Genomic DNA, 14,941 nt, shown 5'->3' with positions numbered 1-14,941 from the left:
ATTGCTTTATTTGAACCATAGCCTGGATGGAAAAATACTGACTAACCGTCAGTCGACTGATGGTCTTACAGTGGTCCTAAATGAAAAGCCCTTTGAGCTCTCCAGGGGTCAGAATGGGCTGTGACACTCCTGAGCTTGGATGCCTCTCAGGGCAGAATCCTTTGGGTTCACAGTGGTTCCACTCTGTTAACATGCTGACAAAGGAGTGGAGTGAATAATTCACTGAAAGGGGGGGAAATTTTTAAGCACACAACTGAATTTAGAAACACCCCAATACCCTGCAGTAAGTCTCTTGTGAACCTTGCAATTCTTGAAACTTTAACAAAGTCACTGTTTCAGTTGTAGTAAATTATCATAGAATCATAGAATATCCTGAGTTGGAAGGGACCCTTAAGGATCATCAAGTCCAACTCTTGACACCGCATAGGTCTACCCAAAAGTTCAGACCATGTGACTAAGTGCATAGTCCAATCTCTTCTTAAATTCAGACAGGCTCGGTGCAGTGACCACTTCCCTGGGGAGCCCATTCCAGTGTGCAACCACCCTCTCTGTGAAGAACCCCCTCCTTATGTCAAGCCTAAATTTCCCCTGCCTCAGCTTAACCCCGTTCCCGCGGGTCCTGTCGCTGGTGTTAATGGAGAAAAGGTCTCCTGCCTCTCGACACCCCCTTACGAGTAAGTTGTAGACTGCGATGAGGTCTCCCCTCAGCCTCCTCTTCACCAGGCTGAACAGGCCCAGTGACCTCAGCCGTTCCTCGTACGTCTTCCCCTCCAGGCCTTTCACCATCTTCGTAGCCCTCCTCTGGACACTCTCCAACAGTTTCATGTCCTTTTTATACTGTGGTGCCCAGAACTGCACACAGTACTCGAGGTGAGGCCGCACCAGCGCAGAGTAGAGCGGGACAATCACCTCCCTTGACCTACTAGCGATGCCGTGCTTGATGCACCCCAGGACACGGTTGGCCCTCCTGGCTGCCAGGGCACACTGCTGGCTCATATTCAACTTGCTGTCTACCACGACCCCCAGATCCCTCTCTTCTAGGCTGCTCTCCAGTGTCTCATCACCCAGTCTGTACGTGCAGCCAGGGATTCCCCGTCCCAGGTGCAGGACCCGGCACTTGCTCTTCTTGAACTTCATGCAGTTCTGTTGACAAAATGTATTAAATTGGCTGATAATTAACTACTGTTAAGAATCATACAATCTAATCTTATGATTTACCATAAACCTATAAAATAAACATTAAATTGCTGTTAAATCAAAGGAAAAGTACTTTTCCACATCCCAGAGTTAGACAAAAATCTATGGAACTTTCTTAACAAAGTAGGTAATAGGATTTCTGCATTTTTCCTCTAGAATTCTATTATTGCAGTATTATTGCAGAATCTATTCTATTTTCTGGATAGACATATGTCTTGCTTTGTTGCTAGATCGAGTAGAATGCTTTCTTCTTTCCAAACCTAAAAGAGATTCCTGGTTCAGCCCTCTTTTTTAAGGCCAGGATAAGAGGCAATACTGTGTTGGCTAACAAATGCGTGTTGCCTGGGGACAAGGTGAGTAACTGATTGGATAGAAGCTGTACCATGACCCTCAAAATTAATTAATTAAATGTAATAATAATTACATTTTTATAAACTGTGTCTTATCTCATCCACATTTTTCTGTTCACATGGTGGAGTTCACTTGCAGCTAGGACTTATTCCTGTGTGAAAACAAATTGTCATTCATGACTGGCCATTTCCTACATAATATGTTTCTTTGCTATGTAATACTTTCTTGGCTGACCATAGAAGCACAGAATCATAGAATGAATGCTTTGTGTTGGAAAATGATTTAAATGTCATCTAGTTCCACCCCCCCCCCCCCCGCCATGTACAGTGACACTTCCCACTACACCAGGTTGCTCAAATCCCCATCCAACATGGTCTTGAACAATTCCAGGGATGGGGCATCCACAGCTTCTCTGGGCAACCCAGTCCGTTGCCTCAAGACCAACAGTGTAAAGAATTTCTTCCTTATATCTAATCTAAACCTACCTTCTTTTAGTTTAAAGACATTAACTCTTGTCACTCTTGTCCTGTCACTAAACTCCTTGGAAAGAGTCCCTTCCCATCTTTCCTGTAGGCCCAGTTTAGGTACTGGAAGGCTTCTTTAAGGTCTCCATGCAGCCAGGCTTCTCTTCTCTACACTGAACAATCTCAGACCTCTCAGCCTGTTTTCATAGGAGAGGTGCTTGAGCCCTTTGGTCATCTTTGTGGCCCTCTTCTGGACTCATTCTAACAGGTTCATGTCCTTCTCATGCTGGGGGCCCCAGAGCTGAACACAGGGCTCCAGGTAGTGTCTCACAACAACAGAGTAGAGGGGGAGAATCACATCCTTCAACCTGCTGGCCACACTGCTTTTGATGCAGCCCAGGATACAGTTGGCTTTTTGGGCTGCAAGTACACATTGCCTGCTAATGCTGAACTTCTCATCAACCAGCCCCCTCAGGTCCTTCTCCTCAGGACTGCTCTCAATCCATTCTCCGCCCAGCCTCTGTTTGTGCTTGGGATTGCCTCAGTCCTTGTTGAACATCACAAGATTTGCACAGGCCCACCTCCCAGACTTGTCCAGGTCCCTCTGGATAACATTTCTTCCCTCCAGCATATCAGCCACACCACACAGCTTAGTGTCATCAGCAGACTTGCTGAGGATGCACTCAGTTTCACTCTTCATGTCTCCAACAAAGATGTTAAACACTGCCAGCTACAATACTGACCCTTAAGGAAGACCACTCATTACTGATCTCCACTTGGACACTGACCCACTGACCACAGTTCTTTGAGTGTGACCATCCAGACAATGCCTTACCCACCAAGTGATACATCCATGTTATCCGTGTCTCTCCTATTTATAGACAAGGATGTCATGCGGGACAATGACAAATGCTTTGCATAAGTACAGGTAGGTGATGTCAATTGCTCTTCCCCTATCCACCAGTTCTGTAACCCCATCATGGAAGGTCACCAGATTTGTCAGATATGATTTTCCCTTACTGAGGCCATGTTGTCTGTCACCATCCACCTTCTTATTTTATGTGCATATTTACATTTATGTGAATTCAATTACACGAATAAAAGATGCTACATTTATCTTTCATCATAGAATATCCTAAGTTGGAACAGACCAAGAAGGATCATCAGTTTTAACTCCAGGGTCCTCAAAGGACCACCCAAATAATCAGACCATGTGTTTGAGAGTGTTGTCCTAACGTTTCTTGAAGTCCAGCAGGCTCAGTGCCTTGACTACTTCAATGGGGAGCCTGTTCCGGTGCTTGAACATCCTCTCGGTGAAGAACCTTTTCTTGATATCCATACTGAACTGCCCCTGTCACAGCTTCAAGTCATTTCTTTGGGTCCTATTGCAGGACACCAAAGAGAAGAGATCAGCGCCTGCCCTTCTGCTCCCCCTTGTGAGGGTGCTGTAGACCATGATGAGAACTCCCCTTAGTCTTCTCTTCTCCAGGCTGAAGAATCAAGTGACTTTAGCCACTCCTCATATGTCTTCCCCTCTAAATCCCTCACCATATCTGTAGCCTTCCTTTGGACACTCTCTAACAGTTTTATATCTTTCTAATACTGTAATGTCCAAAACTTCACACAGTACTTGAGGTGAGGTCACAAAACACAGACTAAAGCAGGACAATCCCTTCCATTGACCAGCCAGCAATGCCATGCTTGATGCACCTCAGGATATAGTTAGTAATTCTGGCTGCCAAATCACACTGCTTACTCATGTTCAGCTTGTTGTCTACCAAAATTCTCAAATCCCTTTTTGTGGGGCTGATCTACAAACACCTTGTCCCCCAGTCTGTACATATAGACAGGTTTACTCCATCCCGGGTGCAGAATCTGACACTTGTTAAACTTCATATTGTTGGTGATTGCCCAGCCCTCTAATTTGTCTAGATCTCTCTGCAAAGCCTCGCCACCTTCAACTGAGTCAACAGCTCCACCAAATTTGGTATCATCTGTGAACTTGCTCAAAATCTTCAAGTCCTACATCCAAATCATTTATGAAAATATTGAAGAGGACTGGTCCTAAAATGGAACCCTGGGGAATCCCACTAGTGACAGGTCACCAGCTTAATATAACCCCATTTATAAGAAAACCTTGGGCCCGACCTGTCAACCAATTTTTCACACATCTTATTATGTTTTTATGTAACTGTATTCTGGTCATTTTGTCCAGAAGTCAACCATTAGAGACAGTATTGATAGCTTTACTGAAATCCAGAAAGATTACATCAACAGCTTCCTTTGGTCAACTAAATGTCTTGTCATAATTTCCTGCATTTCTAACAAATTTATCAATACATTACTGCTGGAATTTTAAATAATGAAAATGAATTATCATTGCAAATATTAATTAATTTTTTACTAATTTTTTTATACCAGAGAATAATATCTGTTGAAGGTTTTGATAAATACCATTGCAATCTATATCATACTATTTTCTGCCAGAAGAAGAGCAAATATGGAGTGAAGTAATCATGTCACCTTGATCAATACATCACAGGGAACCAACTGAACTTTATAGGAACCTCAAAGTAGCTTGTATATCGTAAAGAGATAGCTTATAACTCAATTCATTGTTGGTTTGGTGTAATTTAATGAAATTGAATTCTTGCCTGTTCTTGGCAACACACATAGATGATTTTTTTAAATTATACCATGATAAGATATTCTGTTTGAAGGCTACTTCACAATCTGGATAATCTTCACTCTTCTGAAGAAGAGATTCCTGGTCACTGGATTAAATGAAAAGTAATTATTACTCTCTGGTTGCTCTTATTCAAGCGTCTGCATTTCAGAATAGTTATAAGCATCAACTTGACGGTTGCTTATCAATGTTTTTGAAGATTGTGAAGGCTAAATAGTTATCTCAAGCCCAGGATAAAGTACAGTGGCAAGATCTACAGTTATAATAATAGCCACTGTACAAAACACTATAAATGATGGTATTACATGTTTTCAAATTAAACCAAAATTTTGATATTAACTGAATAGTAGCTTGACTGCATATAATTCATTATTTAAGCACTTTTAATATGTTAAGAGAGTAGAAGGCAAGCATTAGATTTGGGGGTTACAAAATTATTAGTGAATTCACAAAAGTAAATTTTAAAAAGAGCAGGTCCTTTTAATAGCAGTTAAAGGTCATTGTTTGGACACAGTCTTCCAGTTATATTGTCCCAAAACTGATGGTTTTAGCTGATGATGTGACTGTCTTGGAAATTATATATTAAGAGATTACAATACATTTCCTGGTTCTCACTATCTCCCCATGCATCCATTACTGGGCAGAGACATGATACAGGTTTACATGGACCTATTTTATGGTCCATGTGGCAACCTTTATGTTGTGATGCCTTGCTCTGCCTTATGAGACATAATGTAAAGATCAGGTTTCTGACTTTTCTAGACAAACACTTAGCACATGAAGCATGTAATTAAATCATGCTATTTTAAAGGAAGAATGGCTTTTAAAGTCTGGATTTTCTTTTTTGTCTTGGAAAATATTTATTCTCAGAAAGATGCAAAACTTGGTACAAACTGAAACATATGGTAATAGATGTTAGAAATGGCTCAGTCTTCAAAATGATATTAAATAAAAAAATAGGGTTTATTAAAAGAATAGAGGTAAGCAAACAGCGCTGGGTGCACCAGGAGTCTCCGCTCCACCAGGACGCACATCAGTTACATCAAGTAGCTGATTTTTATGCTCCTAGACTAATACATATTCATTACTACTTTAAAAAAAAAAACAGGTTATTATAATTAGCTTCGGGGGTCCAGTCCCTCCTACTGGAGCATGTGCATCAGTCTCCGGTGGTCCCTCTGGGGTTCTCTAGGGGTCTTTCATACTGAAGGCTCATAGTCTTCCTCTCCAAGTTTTTTTCTCGTCCTTCCCCTTTGTACTTCCTTGGCACCGTGTCAAGTTTATACAACATCCCCTGCAGGTCTTGTCTCCCAGCCGTCCTTCAGCTTCTTTTTTTTCTTCTTCTTAATCTCTTGGCCACCTGGCCAGATATCAGAGGTTTGCATAGTATCCCATAACAGTCACTAGTTGTTATCAGTTGTTCTGAAACCCCCAGACATCAAAGACTTCATACAAACACAAATAGCTTTCTTATTGACACTTCATGAGTAATTAAAACATTCCTCATCAGCCATTCACAGGGACAGTCACACCTATAGCAGTGTTAAGTTAATCTCGAAGAAGACAAAAAAAAGGCTGTAACTGTTAGAAATAGAAGTTCGGAACAACTAAAGCAAACAGGTTCATAAATTTAAGGAGTATTTTCTGAAGACTTGATAAATTGACTAGAATGAGCGGGAGACTGGGACACACTGCATCTGTGGTTCAAGAATTAAATTGCCAGTGCAGGGCCCAGAGGCAGACGAGACTGTTCTTTATTGACACGAATTGTTAAAACATTCCTCACATAGAGAAATGAGCATGCAGATACTTTCTAGTGATTTCTCTGAGAAACACAAAGAGCTGATTGTGTACCATTAAAAATTTCACTTGTAGATTTCAAAATTTCACTTGTAGATTTCCTTTCATGGGAAAGTGGTTATGGGAAACAGGACAGACAGAATCTTCCAGTGCTGCTAGATTTATTTCAAGTTCCTCATCTCATACTTTGTTGTAAAAAAAAAGTCACTTAGGTGGTCTCAAGATATATAGTGTTTTGAAAGCAATTTAATAAATGCACGTAACTTTTGTGGGAAGCAGTCAGCTTGTGGAGTTCACATCTTTTATAAGCCACATAGACTGTCCTCTATAAACCTGAAGCACATAGGTATGAATTCAGAGAAAATCTTCTGGCCGTTGACCAGACACATAACAATAGAAGAATAATGCACTGTAGTGGTGCTGTATTTCACTAGATTCAAAGTGATGGACTACTTATTTTCCAATTTAGCAGGTAATGCCTTGCAAAAATTATGTGCAAGCAGATTTGTTCTTTATCTGAAAGTCCTGGACTTTAGGAAGCATTCTGGACATCTCAGATCATTCCTGTTTCAGGGTTTTCCTATCTGTAGAGCTTACTCATTTGGGGCTTTAAAAATACAAAAATAGATTATGACTTTATTTTACTGGTAAGTCTATCATGATTTATTACTACTGAACTGCAACTGTGACATCTGTACTGACACTCACCTGGAATATAATCACCTGAAGTTGAAAGAGTCATTACTTTTCCTGGAAAACTGATTTTTCTATCTTTTTATGTAGCTGTCTCTTTTATGAAGCAAATGTTTAATTCCAAAATGAAATGTTTCCTATATAAGAATGAATGCAGGCAAAAGCATGTCTATTTATGGCACACATTAAAACCTTTATTTTTCCTATAAGAACACTTTAAAATTTCTTTCACACTCAATTAAAGTAACAATTGAGCAATTTCCTTTGCTAATAAGCTTAATTAATCAGAGAAAGTATGTCTGCCAGTATGTCAACTTGAACAGGTTTTGGAGAGGTTCGACTATTTTGCAGAGACTGTTCAAAACTGATAGAATATTCCTTGGTTTTCATCATCGCTGAGTGTATACATAAAAGAAGTTCTTTTAAAAAACATTGAAAGTGTCTTTTCCTGAAAACACAGCTTGTATGTTTTTTTTTGTTTTGTTTTCAAGCATAAAAAGACATAACATTGCATTCCTCATTTTAAGATTTTATCATGTGTAACTTGATGAGTTTAACACTGAAAAGAGTGAAGTTTAAATAACCCCTAATGAACAAACTGTATCACTACACAAATTATAAGTCTAAGGACAATTCGTTGTATTCAACATATTCAAAAATTTTCTGGAGCAGTAGATGAAAGATAAAATAAAGTTTAAAGATGATACCAAATTAATCAGAACAGGGAAATGTAAAAGTGACTAGAAAATTTGCAAAAGGCCTTTTGGTACTTAACAACTAGGTGAAAAATATGAAATGCAAGTCAATGTTAGAGAACTCAGAGTAAGAAAACCGATGAGGGCGAAAAAATCCTAGCTAATGTAAACAGCAATTTGCTGTAAAATGGGGTATTGCCACCTAAAAATGAAAGCTCCAATAGCCACTGTGTATAGCTACTTGAGAACAATAGCTTAAGCTATGCTAATAAAAAGGGCTGGTCATTCCACTAGAAATAGAATCTGATAAAAAAGTATAAATATATTGTTTTTCAAATAGTAATAAAAGACATAATAAAAATCAATAAATCAAAAAAAAAAATAAAATAAAATAAAACGCACTTTCTCCTTGAGGCACAAAAGAGGTATACTCAGCATCTTCTAACTATGTCTCTTTAGAATTCAAAGGTTTTCTGTTTTGTGGAATAAGCACACAGTTAATTTTGCAGATTTGGGTCAGACAGAAGTACATTATTTCTATAGCTACAGAAGAGAATGTTCAGCCTATCCCAGTACGAACAATGCGCCAGTATGAACAAAGGTGCAAGAGATAGATACATCTAGAGCAGTTGTAAACTGGTCTGTGAAGGGGCCAGCTATGACACAGCAGCATCTGCATAGAATTTGTTCCAGCAAATATACCTCTGTGTTCATGATAACTCAGGATCTGCAGCCCTCTCTGCTCAGCTCTTCTGTCTCTTGAATGTGATGTTGCTGTGTCCCTGGTCAACTTATAGGATTGCTTCTACAGCTGTCTTACTGTAATATTCCTTCTCAATTATCAACCTATTGAAAGATTTTTTTCCATACTTCTAGTGATCCTCTCCAAGCAAATATTAAAATAATAACAATAAAATAAATGCAAATCTTCACAAAAACTAATGGATAAGAGGAGATACTTTGATATTTTATTAAAATATGTCATAGTTGAAATGCAGTCTATTGAAGTTATCTGATAGGCTTGGATGGTTTCATCCTAGATAAAAAATAACTTATCTGTTGCACGAAGTCTACTTGGAGGCCATTTACTATCTGGATACCACAGGATTCAGTAATGGATCCAGTCCAGTTTAGCCATCTTCATTAATGATGTGGATTATGGGGTAGATTTTACCCTCAGTAAATCTGCAGATGAGACAAAACTGGGAGGAGTGGCAAATATACCAGAGGGTCATGCTGCCATACATAGAGACCTCACCAGGCTAAAGATATTGGCTGAGAGGAACCTAAAGAACTTCAAAAAATATTAAGTCATGACCTTGGGAGGAACAAACCCATGCCAGGGGTCACCCAGCTGGAAAAAAGATTTTCAGTAAAGGATCTGAGTCCCAGTGGACACCAAGTTGAATCTGTGTCAGCAATTGCCACAGAGAAGACTAACAGTTGCATTAGGCATAGTATTACCAGCAGGTGGAGGGAGGTGATCCTTCCAATCTACTCAGCACAGGTGAGGCCAAACCTGGAGTACTGTGTCCAAATCTGGAATTGTCATTAAAAGACATGGACATGCTGAAGAGAGCTCAACAAACTGCCACGAATATGACAGACTAGAGCATATCTCCTATGAGGGAAGGCTGCATTGGGATTGTTTACCCTGGAGAAGAAAAGGCTTGGGAGGATTTGATTAATGGGTATAAATAATATATAGATATGCAAAGATAATGGAGCCAGGTTCTTTTTCATGGTGCCCAGTGACAGGACAAGGTGCAATGAGTACAAACTAAAACAGAGGAGGTGCCCTCAGAACATCCAAAGAATTTCTTTACTGTGTAGATTCTTGAACACTGGCACAAGTTGCTCAGAAAGGCGGTGGTGTCTTCCTCCTTGGAGTTCTTCCAAAGTCATCTGGACAATCTGTTCTAGATGTCCCTCCTTGAATAGGGGTAGTGGACCAGATGACCTCCACAAATCCCTGCCAACCTCAACCGTTCTGTGATTTTGTGATATTACCTGGGGATTCCTGTAGCTGTGTTTTGTAGAAATACTTCAGTCAAAAATGAATGGTAATAGACAAGCTAAATGTACCTGTCCTATTTCATTTCCCTTGTGTTTTTTGTTTTTTTTTTTTTTCCCTGTTTTGATTCTAATATTTCTAAACTAAACACCATTGTTTTAAGTGATAGAAGCTCTACCCTGTGAACTAGAACAGAGCTTTACCTGATGTTTTACCAGTCAACAGTTTATTTACTTTTTGTAGACTAATACCTCATCTAGCTTGTCAAACTATGGAAACACATTGTTAGTTGGTGTGGCTGAGGACCACATTTCAGATGGGAATACCAGGAACAGTACTAGGGAAGTTGGAACCATGATATCATTCTGTACACTATAATCCATGACTGATCACCACATTCATTACCCAGATCTTGGTTTTCTTAGTAGCAGCTAAATGCATAAGCAGAGCTCTGCTTTATTGTAGTAATTACAAGAGTTTGCATTCCTGGAATAATAATAACCTGAAAAAGGTCAAAGTTTCATCTTCATTGCTAAGAATAGGTCTATAGCCAACGCGTTGAAATCTTATATATGCATACAAAAAGAACCTTTCCTAATCTAAAAGGGATTTAACCACATTTTTATAGAACATGATTTTTCTCATTGTTAGCTCCTTTATGGGCATGAATATCTTATTTGAATAAAAAAATTAATCAGAAGAAAATTGGCCTCAGCAGCAATCAATGTTAAAGCAAAAAGATTAAAATAAGTACTGTACATAACAACATCTAATACATTCAGCAGTGATTAAGTCTCTAGACCCTCTACAATGATGTAGAATATCATATGTAAGGAGAAAATGCTACATCACCTAACATGTTGTCTTATATTGTCAACTCTATATGCTGGTCAGTTGGATTATGCAATTCACTTATTCCTTGAATATGAACATTACTTAGGTTATCTTGTTACCTTAGTCCAATTATACAGGAACCTGGGTGATTTTAGCTGCACCTTACATGTCACAGAATTAAAGAAAGCATCTCAGGTGACTGCAGCTGAAGTGAAGTACATTCAGCTCTGTGGATTATGATTTTAGTGTTTGAAGATGAAACATATTGAAGATACTCTTCACTCTTTCGGTCTTTGGGTTCACTCTTTCGGTCTCATTGTATCAGTAGTACATATGCTAGAAGCAGAATTTGTTCTGAAGTAGTGATGGTATCATCAGCCTGGGGGTAGTTTAGGTGATTTTTATTTTTTTTTGGATAGCACATTTTAGAGTTCCTTTTAAATATTTTGACACACCTTCCCTTCCCCACAAATTAATTATTCTTCAAAACATTTCACAACTTTTCTGAAGTTTTTCATTAAAACCAAACCAAAACACAACACAACACCAACAGTAAACAGAACTAGAGTGCAAAACATTTTGGAAATCATTACCTGATTTTTGTGGAAAAATTGCTAGCTGTTCTGTGAAGCCCACACCAGATGGTTAAAAGTACCAAGCCACAGATCCATAAGGTACCTGCTCTTGACTGTTTTTATCATATCATTGGGAGCTTTTGAGAAGCAGTTTGTAGTTCAAGACCCATACTCTAAAAATTGAAAAGATATGCTTGTATTTCAAATCTCAGCTTCATGTAAACTTCCAACTTGATACTAGACAAGAACATATAAAATAGTATTTTTCCCTAGCCTCTTCCATTTCAATGCTAGAATTGACCCTAAAATAACCACCCAGGCTCAGTCACTGGAACCATCCCATCCTCAGATAGGATGGATTTCCTTGCCACCAGGAGAGTGATTGCTATATCACTGTATGTTACACAGCAGCATAAACTATCAGTTAATAAATTAAGTTAATAAACAATTAACTGAAATTATATGTAGTTAGAGGAATTAAGCCACAGCTGCAGTGATGTTCCTCAATCCTCCTTTTGTAAAATTAGAATAACAGTGACTTGTTATGTTAGATAAGTTGCATAAATACCTTAATAATAGTAAATTTCTCAGGTACAACTGAAATGCATTAATATGTTTTTAACTATATTGGGATAAATAAATTATATGTGGATATTGCTCCTAATTGGATATTAAAAATGTCATTAGATTCTTTACAACATCTCTGATTGAAAAGTCAAAAGTCTTCCAAAGAAACCATTGTTTGTATTAATCTTCTACATGTGGTTCTACACTGATAACATGGCTTGAAGAAAAATAAAATAAAATAAAAAATGGAAGCACTTACTGAGCTCTAACAAGGAACAGTAAAATACCATTGCACTACAATGTTTTATCATCATTCTAATGTAATAGTTTTTCACTAGTTTAGTATTTAATTTTAATTAAAGCTTCACAGATCATGGAATGACCACAGGCATGGAATATTTTATCTAATTGTTTCTTTATATTTTCTCTTCCTGATTTTCTGTTTTAACACAGAAGACACTACATATTGTTTCCTTGCCAGCCAAAAGCAAAGAAAATAACTTTAAGCAAAGAAAAAACACTTTAAGAAAATAACATTTTTTATGAAATGTATCTTTAATATAATATTAAGAAATAGATTTATTATTATCTAATTGAAAAGCAAACAATTACAATCCAGTTTTTAACTTTTTCTTGTATGGACACTGCTCCCATGACACATGCTCTGAAAGCAAGAAGTCAAGGGCAGAAGGGACATGGAGACACAAGAGAGTGGTGAGAGATGACTAGATGGAAGATTTACCAGCTAGAGATCTTTGTGAATGGAAGCCAGAAATAGCAAACCAGCCCTTTCAAGGGCTGTCTATTTCTATTGCCTCAATTTCAGGACTTGTCTTGTCTCCTCCTAATTTATTGTTAAAGTCCTTGTGAACGCACTTAATAAGGGAAAAAATAAATAAAATAATAATAAAATCCACACATAGTGATGACCATGACCAAAATAAATAAATAAATAAATAAATCCATGCCTGGAAATTGAAGAACAGACAAAGCATACGAAAAAGTTTTCTCTTAAAAATAATCAGTCTCTCACTACTACTTGGTTTATTGCTCTTTGTTTTCAGCAGTTTCATCATCACCACCTGTTTACCAACATCCTGTTTCCTAGGATTCTTACTTCTTTCTTAAGCAGTTATTGCTGCTTCAGATTCTAATGATTGGAAATTATTCTCTCTTATTTTAGGGTGGTATGGTTTAACTCAGCCAGCAGCTACCCACCACACAGTCATTTGCTCACTGTCCCCCCTCCCTCTCTGGGATGGGGGAGAGAATTGAAAAAAATTGAAAGCCTGTGAGTTGAGATAAATGCAGTTTATTATGACAGAAAAGAAAGGAAAATAATAATGGTAATAGTATTATAATAATAATGTGTACAAAACAAGTGATGCACAATGCAATTGCTCGCCATCCACTGACCAATGGCCAGCCTATCCCCAAGCAGATGATCTCCTCACTCAGGCCAGCCCCACCCCATATTAATTGTTTAGCATGACACCACATGGCATGGGACTTCCCTCTGGCCAGCCTGGGCCAGCTGTCCTGGTTCTGTCCCCTCCCAGCTCTTGTTGCACCAGCCCACTGACAGGACAGTGTGAGAAGCTGGATAGTCCTTGGCTTAGTGTAAGCACTGCTCTGCAACAATTACATCTGTGTTAGCATTATTCTCACCCTAAATCCCAAAACACAGCACCCTATCAGCTACTACTAGGAGGAAAATTAACTCTATCCTAGCCAAAACCAGAACATAGGAGTTACAACACAATTCAATGTTTCTTGTATCTCCTTGTAACTAACTTGGTGGGAACCAAAATAAATAACATAAATTATTATATTGCTGTCTTATGGAACAGCACCAAAAATTTCCTGCTTTGCTTGTTTGTAGTCTGTAGATGGATATCTGTAGATCCTAGAGGATGGTGTCATACAAGCACATTAGATCACTGGTTTTGGTTATGAATAAATAAAAATATTTCTAAATTTCTATTAAAATGCAAAAGATGGGATCTAACACTGAAAGTAAATTAAATGAAAATTGATCCCATTTTCTTGTACAACATTACAGCTAGGCATAGTCAAAGTGAATGACACTTGAAAACTTATTATTTCTATTTTAATTGATATTAGCTTATTATCTTCATGAGATAGTTTCCAGCATTTTTCAGAGCTTTGAATACAAAAAATACAAATAACTGTATCCAGATGAACCTGAATCCAAATAACTGTATCCAGAGGAACCAGGATTCTGTTTTTCTAAGTGATAACAAAAATCACATTGGGGATGATAGGCAGAATTTGGAATCCAAATTCATATTAAACTTTTTTATTCCTTTCATTAATAAACATATAAACACATTTCCAGAAACATCCCGCTAAAAGCAAAAGTTGTAAATGATAATGCTGTAACAAATGTTAAATTCTTCCTTTATAATAAGACTGAAAATGACATAAGGAATACAAATATGTATGTACCTGTTTTTTCTTTGGGCATTTAAGCATTTGACAAACCATGACTGGGAACTGACAAGGGTCAATTTGTCTATCAATTTCTATCTAAGCAGAGCAATGCAATTCAAACACATTATTATGTCATCAATCTCAAGACCTCCATTCTTCTATAGACAATTTGAAATGTCCTCTGCAAGTCTTTTTATTAACATGCTTCGCCTTGGCTCATACCAACACTTAAAGTGGCTACATATGTGTAGAGAAAAATTGTGGATAACACAGTTTTAGATTTTGAACTTCATTTCATAATCCTCCAATACCCCAGCAACGATCTAACCTAAGAAAACATACAGTGTCACTTTTTTAGCAAAGAACAGGTAGAAAGATATTGCAGGGCAGGCTTGGGGCAGACATAAGAAGCATGTGAGAGCCTGCATTACACAGCACCTTACACCCATGCAGATTGGTTCAAGTGTTGGCAAAAACACTTGCTTTAGACTGAGCAACTAAATCCCTAGTCACAACTAGTCACATGGTGGGAGTATTGGCAGATCTCTTACCTCATCAGTGCTATGACTGCACCTGGGTGTCAGAGGATTTCAAGACAGGAAGGCTTGTAT

This window comes from Anas platyrhynchos, chromosome Z (genome assembly GCF_047663525.1).
Source record: "Anas platyrhynchos isolate ZD024472 breed Pekin duck chromosome Z, IASCAAS_PekinDuck_T2T, whole genome shotgun sequence".
Lineage (NCBI taxonomy): Eukaryota > Metazoa > Chordata > Aves > Anseriformes > Anatidae > Anas > Anas platyrhynchos.
The sequence above is the reverse complement of the archived record's forward strand: the minus strand, read 5'-3'. Positions refer to the sequence as shown.